The 22,012-nt window shown below is 44.3% G+C and overlaps 1 protein-coding gene across 1 annotated transcript in view; it reads left to right on the top strand.

Moving 5' to 3' along the window:
• Positions 1-22,012, top strand: part of LOC119816685 (serpin B6-like) — a 120,992-nt gene that overhangs the window by 43,814 nt on the left and 55,166 nt on the right. The gene's annotated exons all lie outside the window — the stretch shown is intronic.

Below are 22,012 nucleotides of genomic sequence, written 5' to 3'. Positions count from 1 at the left end.
CCGCCAGCCAGACTTCCTGATCCAAGAGACCTACAGGTAGCTAACATTTTACTTTTTTCAAGAGAGTGAGTCCCTCTCTCAGTTTTGTTTGTAAAGTTTTCCTTTAAAGTCAGACTAAGGCATCACCTCTTCTGCAGTAGATATCCTTTCCTTCACTATGTAGCACCATTTGATACATGTCTTCTTGCCTATGTCTGAACTGTCCCAAACAACCCAAACTAGGCTGATTTAGCTATGATTCCTTGACTTTCAGTAATTCCAAGGGAACACTTTGATTTGTCCTGGCAGAATATCTATATCCCCTCAACTGCTTGCTGCATACATGTCTGATCTTCAGTGTGAGCCTGGGCTGATAAGGCTGAATTTCTCAATTAGAGCCTGGCTATCTCCAGTGTCTAGCCCGACATGGAACCCTGCTGGTCTTACCAGGCCACTTACATAAAGAAATGATCAGGGAAGATCCAACCAAAACTATATAATTGTCTGTCTCCTGGATAGAATGGAAAAAGTCATTATAAAACTCCTTAATTTTACTAAGTCATTGAAAACCCTACTGTCTTTCAATCTAGGCTATCTGTTACAACACCCAAATACACATACCTGGATCCTGAGCGTCTGAGGGTACCAAGCCATTCTTGACTGGAACATTTATAAGCCAAACCCCTCCGGATACTGGGCAAAAAGTTCAGAAACTAGATTCAGGAGCTCTAGAATCCTTTGACTGCTTTAATAAACCCTAGAGCTCCATCTAGTGGTGATATCATACTAAGGCCGGGCTGTCCAATCTTTTGGTTTCTCTGTCTCACACTGGATGGAGGAAGACTTGTCTTTGAGCCATACATTAAATATACAAATACAAAAGCTACAAATCTCCGCCATTGCAGAGAAGGAAAACGTCCTCACATAACAGTTCTCATCATGCCGTTTCTGTTCATTCCTGTCTTAAAATCTCCAAGCAGAGTATAGTACAGCATGCCTTAAGGCAGGCTGAGTTCAAGGTTACGCCTTGACTACAGAGTGTGTTAAAGGAAGCCAGGACTACACAAAGAAACCCGTCTCAAAAATAAAATCACTAAGTATGTCCGAGGTTTTCAACTCCCCCGTCCCATAGTGAACATATGTAAGAAATAAAAGTTCATTTTTCAAGATTATTGTTTTTGTTACACTATATATTTGGCTCCTCTGTTGAAGGCTAGACTCACAAGACTATTTTTAATGTGACTAAAACACGGAGACAGGGAAGGCAACAACTTATTTGACTCTTGACATTGCACTTGGGGGATCTAATGCATCAACAGCTAGCTGCTTTGGTCGTAGTGTAATATGTGTGGTTCTGTCTGAGTTCACAGGTGCTTGCCAGGCATTTTGGTTCTAATTTTACTAGATATACTTCATTCTCAAAAATACTTGCTCAGCCATGTGGTGGTGGCATATGCCTTTAATACCAGAACTATGGAGGCCGAAGGCAAACTGATCTATGAGTTCAATGCCAGCCTGCAGAGTTAGTTCCAGGACAGCCAGTGATACACAAAAAAACCTTATCTCAGAGAAAGAGAGAGAGAGAAACCAAAAAAACCAAACCAAAACAAAACAACAAAAAAAATTGCTCAACAAGCAATGACATAAATAGATTATGATTGGGAATGGAGGGGTAATCGTGTTGAGAGAAGCAAGATCTAGAAAAGCTGAGTAAAGAGATTTAACCAAGCTTTTTCTTAGGTTTAATGTCTAATTGCATCTTTGTGCATTCTGCTTGAAAATTGGTTTATTTTTGTGGACTGAAAATGGAGTTGAAAATATATTAAAATGTTCATTATTTTCCTAGAAATCTTGAAGTTTGTCTTCAAATTCTGGTTCCAGATTGAAAAACAGACTTACGCTGTTCATAGGGCTGTGCTAGTCAACGTGTAGAAATACATACAATTGTTAGCCAACGTGTAGAAATACATACAATTGTTGGCCTACATTTGAGCTTGCCATGATCTTAGCTTTATTTGGAGTGATGTTATGATTTGAAACATAAACATTGATAAATTGATTTTCACCTTGAAGGTGCATGTTTAACTCATCTCAATGAGTAGTTGAATCTACTAAAAGAAGCTAAACTTGCAAGTCAATATTTCAGATTTATTTTATCATGTGTGTATGAGTATTTTGCATACATGTATGTGTACCATGTACATGCCTTGTGCCAGAGGTAGCCAAAAGAGGGCAACAGATTCCCTGGAACTGGAACTATAGACAACTGTGAACGGCCATGTGGACACTGGGAATCAAACCCAGACCCTCTACAAGAAGAGCAAGTGTTCTTAACTGCTGAATCATCATCTCTCAGCCCTGATTTTGAATTTTAAGGGTGGTCTTGGTAGCTGTCCTTGGCCAATGCATACTTCTTTGGCTGGACTTATCTCCCAACAGGGAGAGACAGATCAGGCATACTCTTGGGGCTGTGGGGTCCCTACAGCTAGGGAAAGGAAAAGGGGAAACTGAATCTGATTTCTCAAAGTCATGTTCTCCTGTGGAAATCTGCCCATCATTTCCAGTTGATCAAGGAAAAAAGGAGTACCCACACCTGGGGGCCCTTGTTAAGAGAGACAGGAAAATTGAGCAGCATCATGTGTTCATCTCTCTCTCCTGGCTGGCTCACCAGGTGTCTTACATTTGTATGTTGTCCTTTTCTAAGTATGAAGTCCAGCCCAAGCAGCCCCTCCAGTCTCTCTCTGTCAACTGGATTCTTCCACGTGTTAACCTTGGAGCATCTTTCCCCTGTGGCTCTTCCGCTGCCCCACTCCCACTCTGCTCGGGGTTTCTCCTCACCCCACCCCCTTGTACTCGCTGTTAGCACTGCTGACTGCTACACACCTCTTACCCTGCCTTTCTGGAATCACCACGTGGTGTCATTTTAGCTGTTAGGACCCTCCTGGTCCTGCTCACTGTCACCTCTCTTTACCACTTTCTCAAATGCATCTATGATCTGCTCATGCAACACGTTTCCTTGCTGTCTTTGACTTCCTTTAACTCACGACGGACTCTAGCAATTATCCAGCTTCTTTATTCAAATGAACCCAATCACCTGTATCCCTCTTTATACATTTCCAGTGAACCCTCCTGGAGTGGACTCTCTTAACTGAATCTAAACATACATTTTGTTTCCTTACATCTCCTTGCTCATCAGTTGAGGGTATAGTTTTGCAGCTATTGGTCTCCTAAGTATGACAGTCCAAGGGCTTACTTGCCTTACTGGAACTCCATGCTTTGTCTGGGTCAGTCAAGTGGAAATAGTGCACTATGTAGTTAAAAGTTCAAAAGCTAAATGTTATTGAAGAGGGGTAGCCTCTAAAAACTGGATTCTATGGAAGGGCATAGGGCCTGGCTCTCCTGGTTAATGCCGCATCTAGATCTACCTGCTGGCATAATTCTTCTCCTCTTTGGCCCTTGCTTCCTTAATCACCTAATGCGATTGATAGCTTCTGAATTATAGGCCATTAAGTCCCAGATGGTTTTAGAATATCACCTATTACTGTCAGCTCCAGTGCCTGTCTCACCTCCCTGAACCCATTCGTAGTGCAGACTGTGATAACCACCCTTTCCCCTCTCCAAAATGCAACTCAAACCTTCCATGCCTCAAGGTCCTACACCCCTGTGACAGACCAATGATGTCAGTCAGGTGTCAACATCCCTTCTCAGCTCCGAAGCAGGTCCTGAAGAAAGAAGATCTTGATCTAGTGTCAGTGATTTGGCCTTGCTGATCTGTCAGGTGAAAACTGTGGAGACAAAAAGGCCAAAATAAAAGCACACCTCACCCTTCAATAGTCAGAACCTAGTTGCTTCAAGCTGGATCCAGTAACTTGTGATGGCTTTTGCATCATGGGATTCTCCTAATGATCCATGGAGCCTCACCCAAGAGGCCAGGCTCAGGGAGGACAAAATGTGCTGCAAATGTATTACATATCAGGATAGTGGTATGGATACTTCCTGTCTACTCAGAAATGACATAACACAAATGGCCTATGAACTAAGACCAGATAACTTCCCCGACTAAAGAATCTTTTCCATCTCGGAGGGAGATTCTCTCTGAGAATTTTCTTTCTGTGTTTTTGTTTCTCCTGTAATGCACATTCTTTATTAAACCTCATATCAATTCTGATTTGGTAAATAGTTTACCCCTACACCATCAGCTTGCTGTCCATAGCCTGATACCTAGCAAGCACAGAAAGGAAAACCTGTAGATTTGAGTTCTGTTTTACCAGTTGAACAGTAAAACTTTACTCTATTTGGCTCACTTTAAGAACAGAATTTTAAAGTATCTGAACAGTAAGACCTTCCAGAATGCAGAGGTTTTTTTTTTTAAGGATTCACACTTAACATTAGATTATTTGTAGTCTTGTTATTTTATGTATTTACTTGTGAGAGAAACAGTGTCTCACATAGTCCTGGTTGGCCTTGAACTCCATAGGTAATGGAAGATGACCTTGAATTTTAGATTCTACTCCCTCTACCTGAGCTGGGATTGCAGGCTTGTACACTTCCCCAGGTTTTGTAGGATCAAAGTCAGGGTTCAATGCAAGGAAAGTAAGCAGTCTTCCAACTGACATACATCCCCAACTCAGTCTGTGTTATGTAAAAACTATAAAAATATCCTAACATTGAGTGAAGGGCTCAAATAACTAATGAAACATTGGAATGACAACAGAAAACAAGGCTTCAGGACTCTGCCAGTACAGACTAGATAAACTGCCCAGTGAGAGTGACTGTGTGTGCATATTGCTGCACCAGCAGATTATATTTGGTTAGGCTTCTTAGTTGCTGAGCCAGGAACACAATGTAAACCACACCCAGTGGCCTGACAGACTAGTCATCTTAGGTTAAGTTGTCACTTGACCTTTTCTTCCACCCCACCCTGACCTCACCTACCTCTTCCCAGCCTGGACCTCACTTGGTTCAGTTGGGGATGCTTCTCTCAGCAGTCCAGGCCCCAAACCTTCAGCGAGGCCCTGAACAAATTACCCTGAGCCACAGACCATTGAGTCCCAGGCCTACCTCAGACCCTGTTCTGTCCCTCCTCCCTTGTCCAGCCTCCAACCCCACTCCTACCCTCTCCTCAGAATTCCTGGTCTCTGAGGTCTCAACTCTCCCAAGTATGTGACTTCATCCCCTATTCTCTGTACCTTAGTCTGGGGATGCCCAGCCTTTAGCACATGTCCCATCCCAGGCACGCTAGCCCTTGAGTGCATGGCTGTGCTGGTGTGTGAGACCTTCTGCCTAGGACGCAGTGAGTGGGTCCTGGTCATGGGTTTCACACTCTGGCTGCAGCAAGTTGGGATATCCCTTTACATGGGCTCAGGGACAACTGGGAGGATGGGACACTCCAGGAATGGGTGGAGCCAAGGAACCTGAAGTTTGCCCTAGTTGCTGTCACCCTTGGGCAATACAAGGCTAGGCTTGGGTGGCCTTAGATGCAGGAAATGAAAGGCCTCATATGCCATATTCCTTTAGGGATCTGGAATCATGACTGTCCTTGTCCTGGCTCTTTTCAGAGTAGGCGAATTCTTCTTGTTGATTCATCACGATTTGTCTCTGACTCACCAGTCACTTCCTCCGGGTGTCTAGGGACACTGCCATCCTGACCTCACCTCACTACTGCTCTCCACAGAGGTCACAGCTTCCTTATAGTGCCAACAGATTCAACACTTGCCCAGAAGGCCCAGCCAGGGCATTCCTGCTCTAGGCCAGACTACACCAGCCTCACCCTGCTTTCTTCCCTGTTCCCCAACCCTGGTGCTTCAGGCCTATTCATAGAGAATCTTAGCATCTGACTCTATTTCCCATTCATTTATTCATTTATCACCCCATAAAATCTGCTCACACCTCTGCTTCCTCACTATCCTCCAAGAAGACCAAACTGCCCCACCCCTTCCTCTTCCATTTGAAGGCCACTGCACTCAACTCCAGACACCCACTCTGTCAACAGGGATTCTCCATGGCCCCAAACCACTCAGGCCCTTGTTGAGGATTAGCCCCTCTGTTTGTCCTTAATAACTTAATCCTCTGTCTTTTCAGGCCCCCTCTGTGCTCTCCTAGTTGTCTTTTGGCTCTTTTCTCTCTATTCACCCTGTGTATTGTCATTTCATCCTTTCCCTCCCTGGGAAAACCTCACTGAGGCTTGTAACTTCAAGCTGTATGTACTGTACATTGACACTTGGTGTCTAGACCTCTCCTGAACTTCCCATGGAAACTCAATTCATGTCAACACTGAAACTGCTTCTGGATCTGGTAGCACAGACTTATTCTCCCAGCTGTGTGGGAGGCAGAAGGAATTTGAGCCTATCCTGGGCTGATTTAAGGCCAGCCTGAGTAACTTAATTTACATTGTCTCAAGGTAAAAAGTAAAAGGAGGGCTGGGCCTGCAGCTATAGATAGAATAGATAGAATGTTTGCCTAACATTCAGGAGAACCTAGTTCTGTCTCTAGTACTGAAACAAATAAACAAGGACTGCTGAGATGGCTCTGCTGGCTAAAGCATTTGCTCTGAAATCCTGACAACCCCCAAACCTGCTTAAAGGAGAAAAAGGAGAACTGACTTCACAGATTTGTCTTCTTAACTCTACACACGCATGGTAGCATAAGCCCATCCCCCTTAATAATACAATTTTTAAAGATTTATTCACTTTTCTGTTTTCCCACCTTGTTTGTCACACCCATTCATTCACCTGTTTGGACCAAGTCAGACACCTGGAGTCATGCTAGAGTCCACCTAGTCCACAAGCCACAAGTCTGGCTGCCTTCCTTTGTAAGTAGAAAAAGCTCATTACTATGGTTCTCCTCTTAGCCCCTTTTATCCTAGGAATGGCAGCATTGCCTTCTGTCTTGTTCCCACTCCTACCAGTCTTCTGCACTGCTGTGAAGCATGCTTTCCTAGCCGAATTCTGCTGCCGAGTGCTCTAGTTTGCTTTTCATTTTTTCTTTTCCTTTCTTCCTTCCCCTCTTCCTCCCTTCTTTTCCTTCTGTTTTTTTTCTTTTAATTGAGACAAGGTCTCTCTACATAGCCTTGGCTGTCCTGGAACTCACTGTGTAGACCAGGCTGTTCTAGAACTCATAGAGATCTGCCTACCTTTGCCTCCTGAATTCTGGGATTAAAGGGGTTCACTACTATGCCTAACTCTCTAGCTTGCTTTTTGTTGATGTAATAAACTTTAGGATCAAAAGCAGCTGGTATATTTCCTCCTGTGGGTCATTCCCTCAGCCCATCCTCATTCCTCAGTTCTCAGTTCTAGTGTTAAGGACTCTGATACCTTTTTGGGCCATATCCCTAAAGGCAAACTTATTGTTCTGCTTCTCCTTGTTCTTACCCCCTTATATTCAGTGCTGATACTGCACATACCTCACCATATTTCATCTGTTTGCACGTCTGTACTGAGGCCAGAGACTGTCTCCAAGTGGCTCCTGGCCCATTCAGTAAGTAAAATAAGTTTGTGGAACAAATGAAACAATTATGCCACATGTACCAATTTTCCCAATTCTAGGTAGTCCATATAATAAAGTCATCAAAGCCGATGAACAAACATCAAACTAGCCAAAGAATAGGATTGTAAATGTTTTAAAAATAGGATTGTAAATGTTCTAAAGGACTGACTATGACATTATATAGTTATCTCACAGGCTAGGAAATTCCCCTATCCTTGTTAAGGTCTAATATTGTGTTTAGACATGCTAATGGCCTGGGAAAATGGAAGGGGCACTGTGTCTTTTTGGAAAGTCCAGGGAATGCTGCAGTGATAGCCAGACTACAGAGTTCTGCTCTACCCAGTCGCTTTCTCCTTGAACTCAGCAAACAGATAACCTTTCTCCCAAGAGGCTGGGGCTCTCTGGTTCAGGGTGGGGTGGTGCTGTGCTTTGTCTGTCCCCTGACAAAACTCATGCTAAAGCCAACCCCTCATGTGAGGTATTACAGGCAGTAGGGGTCTTTATGGAATGATTAGGTCATGAGAACTTTGCTATAAGTGAGCCAATTCATTCATGTACTAAAGGATTAATTGGGCAATGGCCTATCTTTCATGGCCACCTTATTTCTCAAGACAGGGGTTCTCTGTGTAACCCTGGATGTCCTGCAACTCTGTAGACCATTCTAGCCTCAAACTCACAGAGATCTACCTGTCTCTGCCTCCTGAGGGCTAGGATTAAAGGTGTGTGCCACCGTGTTGTGGCTGGCTCTCTTGAACAGGTCTGTTATAAAGCCATTCATCCATGCCTTTTGTATGCATCCCATTCACAGTGTTGAGCCCGGTACCTCATCAGGACTCCGCAGAGTTCACACCAACAAGAAGACCCTCACTAACATACAGTCCCTCATTCTTGAACCTTCTATCTTCTAGAATCACAAACTAATTGAGTTTCTGTTTTTAATAAAGATATATTGTATGTAGTATCCAGTCATGGTAACAACAACAACAATAAAGACTAAGACAAGTAGGCGATGTAAAGGGTAGATTTCTGTCTTTGTTAAAAAGAATGAAAACATCAAGACCCAGCAATACCACTCTTTGGCATATACCCAAAGGATGTACACTCGTACCATAAGGACATTTGCTCGACCGTGTTCATAGCAGCATTATTCGTAATAGCCAGAACCTGGAAACAACCTAGATCCCCCTCAACCAAAGAATGGATAAAGAAAATGTGGTACATTTACACAATAGAGTACTACTCAGCAGTAAAAAACCAATGACATCTTGAAAGTTGCATGCAAATGGATGGGACTAGAAAAAAAAGAAACATCCTGAATGAGTTAACCCAGATCCAGAAAGACAAACATGGTATGTATTTACTCATAAATGGATATTAGATGTAAAGCAACTGATAATCAGCCTATAGTCTTTGACCCCAGAGAAACTAGGTAGCATGGAGAACCCCAAGAAAGTCATATGTTAATCCCCCTGGGAAGGGGAAATAGACAAGATCTCCTGAGAAAATTGGGAGCATGGGGGCAGGGGAGCAGAGAGGGTAGAAGGAGAGGGGGAGGGAAGAAGGGGAGAGAAGAGGAGAACCTGAGGGAACAGGATGGTCAGGATGAGTGGAGGACAAAGAGGGAGGGCAAGAAAAGAGATATCTTGATTGTAGGAGCCATTATGGTGCCACTATGAAACCTGGCACCAGGGAAACTCCCAGGAATCCACAAGGATGAACCCAGCTAAGACCCTAAGCAATAGCAGAAAGGGTTCCTGAACTGGCCTTGCCCTGTAATCAGTTCGATGACTACCTTAATTGTCATCATAGAACCTTCAATAAGCAACTGATGGAAGTAGAGGCAGAGATCCACAGCTAAGCAGGGATCCAAGCTTCCGGAGTCCAGTTGAAGAGAGGGAGGAGCAATAGTATGAGGAATGGTTTAAGATCGTGTTGGGGATACCCACAGAAACAACTGACCTGAGCTAGTGGGCACTCCCTGATTCTGGACTGATAGAGGAACCTGCATAGGACCAAAATAGGCCCTCTGAATGTGGGTGACAGTTGTATGTCTTGGGCAGTCTGTGGGGCCACTTGTTGTGGACTCAGGATTTATCCCTAGTGCTTGAACTGGCTTTTTGGAGCCCATTCTTTTTGGAGAGATACCTTGGGAGGACCTTGGTCCTGCCTGAAAGTGATGTGTCAGACTTTGTTGACTCTTCATGGGAATCCTTACCCTCTTTGAGGAGTGGATAGGGGAAGGGTTGGGGGGTAGGTGGGGTGAGCAGGATGAGGGGACAGAGTGGGAACTGGGATAGGTATATAAAATGAGAAAAGATCTCTTTAAAAAATAATTAATTGAAAAAGAATAAAGAATATAGGGTAACAAATTTTAAAAAATGAAAACATTTTAGCCACTTCACCAAGGAGGAATAATAAATGGCATATATGTTTCATATGGCGTTCACTTTCATTCTAGAATACCCAAGGTAGCATTGTGTAATTTACCCTATTGCATGACATTCTAATGTGGTTTTGTGATGGTTAGCTGCAGTTGTCAGGTTGGCACAGTCTAGGATCACCTGGGAAGAGTGTGTCCATGATCTTTTGTCTCCATTGGGTTGGCCTGTGGGCATGTCTGTGAGGGATAGTCTCAGTTAAGTAAGTTGATGTGAGAAGACCCTGCCCACTTTGGGTGGTACAATTTCCTAGGCAAGAGTTCCTGAACTGTTAAGAATAGAGAAGCTGTGCAGAGCACAATTGTTTCTCTCTGTTCTCCACTGTGGATGTGATATGACAAGCTGTCTAAAGTTCCTGCCTTGATTTTCCCATCATGATGCACTGTGCCCTGGAACTGTAAGCTGAAATAAATCTCCTTTCTCCCTAAGTTGTTTTTTGTCAGGATGTTTTATCACATAAATAAAGCTAGAATAATATTCAAGGAGAGCATTCTATTTGATCAGGGAGGTTATCTTCCAGGTCTCTGAGACCACCTGGCTATAATGCAAGCCCAAAATTTAGCTCCTGTCTCTCATTTTCCCAGTGCTAGAGTGGCAGGGGCTGGAGCGGCTTGGTGTTCCTTGGTGCCACTCACAGGCTGGCTGAAATCAGCCTTATAATCTTTAGGCCCTGCTCACTATAGGTTTACTGTTATTAATTTTTTTATTGTGTTGTCTTACTGTGTGTGTGTGTGTGTGTGTGTGTGTGTGTGTGTGTGTGTGTGTGTACTGAGAGTTTCCTTATAATGAATCCTTGGTCAGTGACTTCTGTGGTCAAACACACTAGGTGTCTGTTGTCTGAGTTTTCTGTCCTGCCTGGTTCCCGCAGTCGTTAAGTCCCAAAGAAAGCACACAGAGGTCTACATTAACTATAAACTGTTGGCCCATTAGCTCAGGCTTCATATTAACTCTTAAAACTTATATTAGCCCATTATAATTTATGTTAGCCATGTGCCTCGGCACCTTATTTGGCAAGGCAGTTACATGTTGCTTCTTCGGTGGCTGGAACAGAACTGCCAACCAAGATTTCCTCTTCCCAGAATTCTCCTGTTCTTGTTGTCCTGCCTCTACTTCCTACCTAGTTGTCCCACCTATACTTCCTGCCTGGCTATTGGCCAATCAACATTTATTTAAAATTTAACTGACAGAATACAGACCATTGTCCCATACCAGTCTGTGACTTGGTACTTGAGGAAGCAGTTTTTCTGGCATCCTCATGAATCTTCATTTCAGCAATGATCTGAGACCTCATGGCCAGTTGACTGTGTACCTGCACCCTGTCTAGTACAGGGCAATCCTCTCTTTATTTTTGTTCTAAAACAGATTACCCAGTGATACTGGGGTAGATAAGATGAGCTTCTTTTGCTATGGAAAAAGAAAAACCGAAAAGCAAGTCAGAGAATCAGGCCATTCAGAAAGCTGATCATCGAGAATTTAATAATGGGGGGTTTGTTTTCAAAGTGGCTGAGCATGGACAGAGAGTCTCCAGGCTGAAGTCTGCCTTGCTGAGGTGACTTGGGATTTTGTGAATAGGGATGTAGGATTGACAAGTCAATCCAAGAGTGGCTGTAGAGCAGTAACGGGGCTTTTGCCCTGGTGCTCTGTGTTCAGAGCTCTCTGGGATGGCATTCAGAAAATGGTAGTGTCAGCATGGTTTAGGACAGAGTTTTCTGGCCCCTGGAGCCAAAAGTCTCCTATAGGAAGTCTGAAGTGAAGTATCAGTATTTACAGAAGAAATGGATGGTTGGGACTGGAGAGATGGCTCAGCATTCAGGAGTGCTTACTGCTCTTGCAGAGGGCCTGGCTTCTGTCCCCAATGTCCACTTCATATGGCTCACTACAGCCTGTAACTCTATCTTCAGGGCACCACACACCCTCTTCTGGCCTCCACAGGCACTTGCACACACATGACATACACTCACACAATGACACACGTTACACATACATGTTTATAAGTAAAATAAAATATGCCATTATGATTTAAGCTTATAAATCCCGGGAACTCAGGGGGTTGAATCAGGAAGATCACAAGTTTAAGGCTTTCCTGGACCATAAAGTAGATCCAAGGCCAGTCTGGGCAGCTCAGTGAGACCTTGTTTAAAAAGAAAAAGGGTGGGGATGTAGCTCAATGGCACAGCAACTTGCCTAGCACCTGCTTTAGGTTCAATACTAGGTGTGGCAAAGGAAAAAGATGTGGAGGAGGGAGGGGGTAGAGATAGAGAGGAGAATTGAGAAAGAGATGAACAAAAGAATGAAGGGAGGGAGTGAAGGAGGGAGGGAGGAAGCATTGCTGTCAAGTTCCAGAAACTACCCCACGCAGCTGTTATCTTGTTAGAGCCTAACCCTTACAGCATAATGCCAATGTTGTTCTGGGAAAGATGTACGTGCTGAGTGAGTTATTCAAGCTTTAACACAGGACTACTTTTACTTTAGAGCAAGGCCACTGCTGCCTCTGAACAGATGAGAAGGAATTAACCTGAATAAACTATTCCTGCAGTCTGTCCTAGGGCAGCTTGACACCACTGTAGAGAATTACACTCTTGAAAGAGTAGGTCGACCCCCTCAGAGGTTTGGCTCCCTAGGAGCCCATGCCTGCCTTGCCTAGACAGCCAGTCCCCAAGAGAAAACCAACTCTGCAAAATATATTCCTCATCAAAATATTAGATGTCTGCTGAAACAGTTAGACCCAAACTTCTCATTAGTGTCCCACCCAGACTAAAGAATCAGGGCACTGTCATATTGAAAGCTTTCATAGAGACACTTCCCCCTGCCAACAGTCAACCAAGAAAAAGATCCCATTAGAAGGCCTCTGTGAAGTTTTCTCTATTGCCCTGCTCACAGTAGCTGTACTTCAACATATCTAATAAACTCTAATTCTGCCTTCTGTCTTTGATGAACACACTCGTAGTCCATCTGTCTCTTGCTTGTTAATGTATCTTATGCTTGTTCATGCCATGTCACACTTGTTTTATCTTCAGCAGTGTTCGATGGGCATAATTGATACATGTCTGTAATGATAGTACTTGGTGGCTAAGACAGAAGGATTGCTATTTTGAGGCCACTCTGAGATATCAAGACCTTGTCCCAGAAAAGGCAGCTAGCTGTGTATTAGGAATATAGTTAAAGCCATCTTATGTGACTTAGAATGTGATGCCTAAGTTTGCCACCAGGCAGCTAAGTTAAGAGTGAGTCCTCAGAAGCAAGTCCCAGGCTAGCCTCCATGCAGGTCAGATGCAAGCCTAACCAAGAACCAGCCGATGAACCAGCCCCACGTGAGCCCTGATAGCACAAAGCTACTACTCAATGAAATGATATAAAAATTGAAGCTTTGGGAATGGTCTCTAGACTTCTCTAGCACCCATGTTGATACTCATCAGCAAGAGGGCTAGAGACTGTGCATGACTGTTGCTTCAGTGACTGTTGAACTTCCAGCACTGCTGCTGGGCTCACAGTCCACTTGTCAGTGCTAGCCATTGGCTTACAGTCTCAAGAACCCCTGCAACCTGCACTAGTGCCATCCTCCCAGTCTGCTACAACTGAAGGACTTCACTGTGAATGTGGGTCAAGCCTGCAAGATTCTGAAGCATTCTCACTGGAGGAGACTCCCTAGTGGAACCCTGCAGTAGCATTTTCTACCCAATCAACTGTTGCCTGCTTGGTGAGATGTCTGCTTCACTTTTATATTAGCATAGTATTATGAGGAATGTTTGTGTGAGTAAGCCAAGGATATTTGAGAGGCAAATCTCATGTGGCCATCATGACTGACTGCAAGTGCCTTATGGTCCATAGGCTGTGCTCTCCACACTGGGGAGTTCACGCCTGTAACCCCAGCATCTGGAAGGTTGGCGGTAATATTGTTATGAGACTGAGATCTGCTTGAAATACATATTGACGTCCAGACAGAAGTGTTGGGAGCAGTGAGACCCCAGACCCTGAATTTCTTGTAATCCCTGATCCGAGTGCCTACAGCTGCTCTGAGCACAAGACCTTCAGGAATTCTGATGGCAGAGTGGTTTCTGGTGGGTTTGGCTGGAGCGTGGCCATCTCTATATAATCTGCCCCTGAACACAATAAAAGAGGGCATTCTTGGAAAATTCAAGGATGACCTATGTCGCTGTCTCTCTGTCTGTGTGTGCTTGTATATTTTAACCCCCAGCCCCCTTGCCCGAAGCTCATGAACTGGGTTCAAGCGCACCGAACGCAGACACAGGGGCACGGTGCATGGCACAGAGTGAGTGGAAGACATAAAACTGTAACAAAACTCCCAAACAAACAAAAAGCGTGCAAAGCTAGTTGTAGACTAATTTTAAAAAGTGTGGATATATGACCTCTAAATGAATGGTTTTGCTAAAATTTAAGAAAATGCATGAGAAGCAGGAGGACTTGTACAGGTTTGGTTTAGAGTTCTTGAACTCTTATGACCGGGTGTTCTTTAAAAAACAAAATTCTAGAGTAACAAGATTCTCAAAATTTAAGTTTTAAATGCAAGAGTATATACTTTCAACAGTAAGGAGATAATGGTGGCTCAGGTCATAGCCATCTTCCAGGTTTCTGGCACAGTGGGACCAAGAAACTTCATGGCCCCGCCTGTTTTGGGTACTGTCTTCCAGGTGCTAGGTTACTGTGTTGAGCTGTGCAGTGCAAATGTCATCTGAGCTATCGAATAAGAGGCTGATTAAACACAAAACAAACAAAATGTTAAAAACAAAGAAAAGCAGTATCACTATTGTGCTATTGAGCAAGCCATTTTTCAATTTTGGTTTTCTTTTTCTTTTTTTTTGTCAGACAATTTCTATATTTCTTAGTAGTTTGCTCACTGTTTCTGATTGTCACAATTCAAAAGGCAAATGATATACTAAAGCCCGCTGTGGTTGAGACCTTAAACACAATCCTTCCAGCTCTGATTGGTTGTTTCACTATAGTTCCTCAAGCTGCTTCTTTGCTTTTTGCTGTCTCTTCATCTCTTCCCATGCCTGACTCCCACTCAGTTTGCTGTTTACCTTATAAAGGTGCTGAGGATGGAATTTTAAATTTTAAAATTTATTCTTTGAAAATTTCATAGATGTGTATAATGTATCTTTGATCATGTTCCCCACCCCCAACTTTGGCTGGAAATTCCCCCTCTTCCCAACTTCATTTCCTCTTCCATCTCTTTCTTTCTTTCTTCCTTTCTTTCTTTCTTTTAAAGATAACCCACTGGGCCCACTTAGTGCTATTCATGTAGACCAGGGTATAGGGTTGCCCTTTGGCTCATAGGCAGATTTCCAGGTGCAACACCCCTGACTCTACCTCTCCTAGAAACCACCAACTACCAGTAGTTCCTCTTGAGCTCTTTTCTCATCCATGCTGGAATGTTGACTAGCTCTTTCTTGCATAGGTAGATCAGCTGAGTTCATGGATACAATGGCATTGTTGTGTCCAGAAGACACTGTGTTATAGCACTCCTCTCAACTCTGGCTTTTACATTCTTTCTGCCCCCAGAGACCAAAGATTATCAAACAAAAAGCTAATGCTAGGTATCAAATACTTTGGAGTATGTGGAGTTGCTAGGTAAGAAGGTCCTAGAGACCCTAAAATAATACATGCTATTGTCTTTCCTCCTGGTTTCCCACCACAACTCAATGGAAAGATCCTATTACTGAAGTCGCCACACAGATTGGTTACTCAGCTTGAAGAAATCAAGCTGGTACTGATCTGGAAGCTTCCTCCATGCTGGGTAGCTATCGTAGTACCAGGTTCTAGGCAGGATGCCAGGAGAGACCCCGCTTGGTCTTCTCCATACTCTTTTTTAGTCTTGTACCTGGAGTTTTTGTTTGACTTTTTTGTTTGAACTTGTGTTGATGCATTTTATTGTGGTCTCTCTCGCCTCTGTCTGTCTGTCTGTCTGTCTGTCTGTCTGTATCTCTCTCTCTCTCTCTCTCTCTCTCTCTCTGTGTGTGTGTGTGTGTGTGTGTGTGTATGTGTGTGTGTTGCAAATGATTCATACTTCGATCTTACGTATGCTGGACAACTCCTATCACGGAGCGACATCCCCCTTCCTTGCCTTCTGTATTTCTCCATCCTCGCACAGTGACCTTGTCTTCATCTATCCATCTATCTGCCACCTATACTAATATGTAGGTGCTTCCAGTGCCTGGACACTTGCTATGAGTGGAGACTCAGTCTCTGAAAACCCCTTGGAAAAGTAAGAAACCCAGGAGACTGATGAGTCACTGATACCCTGATAGACTCCTGCTCATTTTTCTTCCATTTCCTGGACCATTCAGGGTCCACAGGGCTAAGGTTCTCTACCAGAGATAAGCACAGTTAGTTCTTCATTAAATGAGGAAGAGAAGAGGGAAAGGAGGAGAAGATAGAGAAGACCTATGAGTGATGGAGAAACTCACCTTTATATTCCCCATCAGGCTCTAGAGACTGCTTTGCCAGGCTTTATTTAAAAAAAAAAAATGCTAGCACAGGGAGCTGAGTTGGAGAGGGAGATCAGCCACAGAGTGTGGGTTTAGCATACAGAAGCTCTGGGTCCAGTTACTGGTGGGAAGGGGTAGGGTGGGAAGATTCTCATAACCCAGCCACTCCTGCCCCTCAGGAATTACCTAAAGAGAGAGAAGATGGTTCCTAATGTCATTTCTAGTGGTGCCCAATGTGGACACAGTAGACAACTGAATCCCAGGCCTTGGTCACATTAGCACTAGCATTACTTACCCATTGGAGGACTCCCCTACTGTGTACTTCCAAACTGGCTGCTTTTGACTGTCACCATGTCTCTCATGATAAGTCCAGAGGAATACACACCATAAAATTTGACAAACGCGCATTGAGCAACCTCGTGTTGAGGATCTTTCTGGGAGGATCTAGAAACATTTCCTTAAGGGAGTTTACTAAATCAGAGCCCATCCTCCAAGTGTCGTGGAGGTATTCACTCTGCTGTGGCAAGACTACTGGGTGTCTTGAAGCAGAGCTGCTGTGGTGACCTACAGAACCGTGGCCCACAGACCTGACAGTGAAGTAAACAGATAGCCAAAACCATGGTCATGGTAATGAGGCTGAGAGGATAACCAAAGGCTTCTGCTGTCTCCAGATGCATGTACTCCTGCCCCCACTACATGTAGCATATTTAAAAACCTAAAATCATAGGAATCAGTCACATGTACACAAAGGAATACTGTATAGCTGGGGAAAAGAATAAGCAAGATCTCTTTCATATGGAGGGAGCTATATAACACCCAAACAAACATACATACATACAGACTCACACATACCCAGCACCCACATACATATACATACACACATATACTCAGCACACGCACACACAGACATACACATATGCCCAGTATACACACACACACACACATACATACACACACAGACACACACCATACAAAACCATTGATCACAGAATGTTAGTCTTTTTAGGAAAGGGAAAATTACAGTTCTATGTAGAATTTTAATATATCCACATTAATCCTATATATACATAGTATTTTTGCATAGGACATCCTGGAATCATAAATTGGAATAAAAACCTGGAGTAGAGGGGCTGGAGAGATATCTAAGGGCTAAGAGCAGGTACCACAGTCCAGTCCCAGCTCACAACTCTAGTTCCAGAGGTCATCACACAGTCTTCTTCCCTCTGAAGGCACTGAGATCATGTACACGAACCCATATTAGACACAGTATACACACACAATTATCTAAAATCTTAAAACAAGCAAAAAAACCCCTCTCAAAACGAGAGGGAAATGAATGAAGGATAGTAAGATGTTCTAAGAATTCCTTTGCTTTTTCAGTACTTCAAACTTTACAGCAGGGGTAGCCTCCTAGTTTTCTACCAGCATATTCTAGGTAGAGAGGCCAAGGTCACTAGTTAACATTCTATAAATTAGGACAGCCCTTACAGAAATAGCTACTGTAACTGTGAACATGGTCATTGGTGGGAACCCTAGGTTTAGGGTAAGGGCAAAGGAGACAGCAAAGAATCTGATGTTTTAGAGCTGACCTTTCCTTAAAGGTTTAAAACCGGACCAGCATTCTCCCCACCAGCTCAGCCTGCTTCCTAGAAGGAACACAAGATGGCAGACAGGGTTTTCGTTTTCATCTATGTGAAATATCAGTGCTTCTAAGACTGACTTTTCCAGAATGGAGTAGTGGAGTCTTTGGACATGGGCACTGACCGCTTCTCTGTTTCTGTGCCTGCGGGACAGGCGCTCTGCCTTCACCCCAGTAAAGTCTTTTACCCCTCACTTTAAACTTCTGTCCTGCTCTGTCACATTTATGTCCATCCCCCAAATGCTGGTATACTTCTGGTGTCACTAAGGCTGACAAACGGTCTAAAGGGCACAGTAAACAGGCTGTAGAAAACCACTCAGAGACTCCAATCAGAGTTTGGTTAACATCACTGCTTTCCTCTAGCCTGGAATTAGCCAAAGCTTCAGGAAAGTACTAGAAAGATCAGTGGCAGCTGGCCAGGAGCCAGAGGATGGGCTAGGTTGAAGTACTTCCCTGGCTCACATGGCCCTGCTCTTGACTAAGGGCTGTGGCCAGGGCTCCAGACTCCACCCGCTTCCCCCGCCCCCTCAGGTATTTGAGGCCCCGGGCGCGGCTGGCTCCTCCTAGTCTCCGCTCAGCTCACTACCGACCAGGAACCGAGAGTCCCGGGTATGCTCTGCTGTGGGCTAGCTGTGGCGCGGGACGCGGGCGGGTGTAGCGTGACTCTACAGCCCTGTGGTCCCAGCTCGGGTTCCCTCTGCTGCATAGTGGCCTCAAAGGCCCGTGACGCAGCTGGGTTAGCAGCCTTCTTGTTCTGGCCGGTTGGTGCCATCGGCGGCCAGGACCAGATCCTCCAGCGTCCTTAGAGGAGGCGGCTGGCGCGGGATGGGGGCAACTCGGAGCCGGCCCGGCTGTTGTGCCTGGGTCCCAGGCTACAGGTGACCACTCATGTCCCCCGGTCACTAATGATTCTGGAGACCCCGGAGACGCGGGCTGTTGACGCATTGCGAAGGGCGTTGGGATCTAGGGTGGGGGTGGGGAGTGCAGGGGTTCGGAAGGAGGCCAAGGGCTGGGTGCTCTGACACTCTTTCCTCCAGTGTGCATGGGTCCTCCAGGGGCGACGCCCCAGCTGTGCTAGGAAGTTCCAACAAATCCTCAGTGCTGGGGAGGATTTCAAACATAGAAACTTATGAGAAAACATTCCAGATCTTTGAAACTTTTTTTCCTTAAACTCACGCCAGAAGAACTGTTGCGAGATTTAATGTCTGTCGGGCTAGGAGGAAGGACATGAGCAAAGTTTTGACGGAGTTTCTGTGCCAGATGAAATGGCATGTGAGTTAGGTTTTTCCTCCCTTCCTCTTATTTGTTGATGGACCCAGCGCCTTGCTTTGCTGAGCAATTGCTCTACCACTGAATCACAGGCCTGCTCTTTCTTCCCCTTACTGCTTAGATTTGTTTTGAGAGTCAGAAGGATGGGAATCTAACATTCATGTGGTGTCAGGAAGCTGGGTGGGAGGAAAAGCTGGGTGAGGCTTGGCACTTAATATTTTCTGGCTTACTTGGGAGGCGATTGCTCGTAATAGGACTCTTCCAGAGGCTGCCCGTTTCCTTCCTCCAGTAGTTTAGGACTTGGGTGTGGAATCTTATGTATCAAGTAACCTTTGGAAACTGTGTGATCAGGGACTAACTTCATAGTGTTGGGGCACATATTATCACTGTTATCAGTGTACATGGGGAGTGTCCCAGTGTTTCATGGCTGCCCTGAGTGATTGTGTGCACTATAACTTGTGTCATCATACAGAGAGGGTGCATTGCCTCAAATACACCAAGTTTATTTGGCTCCCTATACCTACTATTGCCATACATGAATTTCAAATGAACTCAGAATGAAATAGCAAATAGAAACCAAAATCTGACAGAAAACATTGTAAGAGAACTGAAGTGTGTTGCCGTGCACCTGTAATCCCAGCCAGCACTCAGGATGCTGAGGCAGGGGGATAAGAGTTTGAGGCCAGCCTGAGCTGTATAGACCTCTTCAGACCCTCTTCCCTTTCTGCTTTCTAAACTGTACAGTGTATGGTAACAGGACCATTTATCTAGTGTTTACTTTGTTTTGGGTATTTACTCATCTCCAGGCCATTTAAAGTACATAGCAGCATGTACATTGGTTAGGTCAATCATTAAGTTATTTTGCATATGTAAATTGAGCACTTGAGGATTTTGGCATCTTCAGATACCAACTGATATCCAGGAATGACTGTACGTAAAATTCTCTTAGGCCATTTCATGCCCAAAACACCTTTAAATTAGTTCAGGGAGTTACAACTATCTCAGGTCAGTAGCAGCAGATGGAATTAGAGTAATCAACATTGTGTGCCCCACCTTCCCAGTATCTGGCAAGAAGAGACCATGAGAGTATAGGACCACATGGGCACCAACCCTTTGTTTTTGAGTTTGCTGGACCTGGGATTAAGCCAAGCAGTCAGTCTTTGCAGGCCTTTCAGCTGTGTGCTGGGCCATTGTGCTGGTTGAGAGGGAATAGACACTTGACTCATTGCTTAGCTGTGGTTCTCAGCCAGTCATCTCTTGTAGCCACCGGACTCAGTGCCATACAAATGCTATTCTTTGTGTGTTCCTGGGCTTGGAGAAGGCTGGTGATAGTTTTCTAGTTGACAGGTTCAGGAATCACTTAGGAGACAATACTTAGGAACACCATGAGCTACTCTCTTGATTAGGTCAGTGTTTTGGCCAGGTCTCTGAGGGACAATCCTGATCATATGAGCTGAGGTTTGAAGACCTACCATAAAAGTGGATGGCACCATTTTCTGGGCTGCACACAATGTAGAAAACTAAATGAATGTACAAGTATTCATCTCCCCCTGACCTCTGGAGGTATGAGGAGCTCTGTGCCAAAGGAAACCCTTGCTGAAGTTGCTTTTGTTGGGTATTTTATCACAGCAGCACATGTTAGGAAAGTCCTGGATGAGGTCAGATCGAGAGTTTAGCCTCTGACAGATGGGTGATGCAGAAAGAGAGAGAGCACAGAGTCAGTCCTTGAGAAAGAAGCAGTCCATTAAAAACTCTCTGGAGTGAAGGGAAATTCTCTTCACTTGCTAGTTTGAAAGGGTCCTCCAAGAGCCCAGCAAAATGCATGAGTCGAGCTCAGAGAGGGACACAAAAGTGGGTGTTTCAGAATATCAGAAATAAGAATAAGTTCATAAGCTTTCAGAGTTGAGGTTGGAAAGAAGATCTGAGGATATGCGGTTGGTATATCATCACGCCCTCAAACAGCAAAACTCCAGCTGGGAAGTAGTGGTGCCATAGCTGAAAGAGCTGGATGTGAAGGCACATGGAACCTTTCATAGATCCTCTCGAACTCAGTGGCATGGAAGAATAATCAGATGTTCAAGAAACCAGAATGGCTGTATTCTTCCTTAGAAAGAAGTTATACAGTGTGTTGCATCAAAATAAGGGAATAAATAGCAAAACAAGAATATGTTTGGGCCCAGAGCAGATGGTATATGTGAAGAGGTATGAACTATATAGTATTCACAGAGCAAAGGTCTAACAGTCCTGTCACTCATGTGGCCAATAAATACTACTTGATATGAAACATCCATATAACGAAAGAAGAGTAGAATGCATGACTGTGGATATGAATGCCTCCTGGAAACCACTAAAATAAGCCTGGTAATAAAGTCAGATTTGCCTGGACACCTCTTGGTCTCTGGGAGTTTATGTGGTCTCCTTACTGTGCCTTGGATTGTTACACTGTCACTACCGGTTTGTGTTCCTTTGCTATTCTCAATTAAAATCTTTTGTACTGATATCTTCCCTCAACCCACTCTTTCTCTCCATTTGCATTCCAGCCAGTCTTGAAATAGAGAGCATTCTTCCATAGCTTCCCCAGAACTGTGATTGCAAGTATCATGACTGGCCACAGTTCTTTGTTCTAAAGAACCCATTCCTCTGAATTAATTTCTTCTTGCCTATCTTCCAATTAACATCTCTCTTTTATAAGGCCGTATGTGATTCCATTTAGTCACTATTTGAATTGTGCAAGGTATTTCATTTTAAGATCCATA

This window comes from Arvicola amphibius, chromosome 6 (genome assembly GCF_903992535.2).
Source record: "Arvicola amphibius chromosome 6, mArvAmp1.2, whole genome shotgun sequence".
NCBI lineage: Eukaryota > Metazoa > Chordata > Mammalia > Rodentia > Cricetidae > Arvicola > Arvicola amphibius.
The sequence above is the reverse complement of the archived record's forward strand: the minus strand, read 5'-3'. Positions and strand labels throughout refer to the sequence as shown.